This window comes from Microtus ochrogaster, chromosome 7 (assembly GCF_000317375.1).
Source record: "Microtus ochrogaster isolate Prairie Vole_2 chromosome 7, MicOch1.0, whole genome shotgun sequence".
In the NCBI taxonomy this organism is placed as follows: Eukaryota; Metazoa; Chordata; class Mammalia; order Rodentia; family Cricetidae; genus Microtus; species Microtus ochrogaster.
Window position 1 is genome coordinate 46814161 of NC_022014.1, and position 900 is coordinate 46815060.

Here is a 900-nt window from a genome sequence, read left to right on the forward strand (position 1 = left end):
CACAGCGGTAGCCCTCAGGAGTTCAGGGCCTCCACTAGTCCAGGGAATCACATATAGGCATGTATGTAGCCCCGCAGACATCAGGGATGTGCTGCTTCTCAGCTACGATGTCTTCAAATTTGTCTGTATTAAACTGGGTGAAGCCCTACTTCTTCTGGTGGCCAGGGAACTTGAACCTGGCCTTTCCCAGAGCCTCAAACACATGTTCCTTATTCTGAAGCATAAGCAGATGGACCTGATGACCTGTCTTGTGTGAAACTGTCCCCTGTATCAGGTCTGGAGCGTAGAGTAGGAACAACAGGAGCTCAGAGACGTGCGTATCCACCAGAAAACTCTATCTCTAAGGCCCCTCGGGGCAACCCAAACAAGGTCCAGGCTGAACACTCCCAAGCAGGCTGCTGCTTGCAACCGTTGCACACAGGGCTCCATGAGAAGAACCTAGTCGGCCGAGTGGGCTGCAGAGGGAGTGTATTTTTATGTCCCATGAGCCATTAGACATACACACCTGTTCCCATTTTGTTTGTTATTCCATATATATCTTTTACACCATCTGGTTCATTGTCTTTTTTATTATTCAAAACATCTATTTACTCACTGGAAATGATCAACATAGGAAAAGCAGTAATGCATCTTTTTCTTACATGATCTTAAGTTCCAGTACATCAACGAACAAAGTAGGCTTAACATGTCACTTAATACAGTTCAGCATTATCAGCTTTGAAAGAAGCATCCTTAGTAACAAGTCAAAAATATGGAACACTTCACAAATTTGCATGCCACCCTTGCACAGGGGCCATGCTAATCATCTCCGTAATTGTTCCAATTTTAGCAAGTGTGCTGCCCAAGCCAACACATGGTTTCTTCTTCTTTTTTCTTCCTTTTTTTTTTTTTTTTTTTTTT

At 43.9% G+C, this 900-nt stretch overlaps 2 non-coding genes across 2 annotated transcripts; both read right to left on the reverse strand.

Moving 5' to 3' along the window:
• Positions 1-332: 332 nt before the first annotated feature.
• On the reverse strand, positions 333-461 carry LOC113456370. The gene has a single exon (XR_003377192.1). It is a non-coding gene; the product is annotated as a small nucleolar RNA SNORA70 (small nucleolar RNA).
• Positions 462-745: 284 nt separating this feature from the next.
• Positions 746-853, reverse strand: LOC113456431. Its single transcript, XR_003377242.1, has one exon. It is a non-coding gene; the product is annotated as a U6 spliceosomal RNA (small nuclear RNA).
• Positions 854-900: the final 47 nt, after the last annotated feature.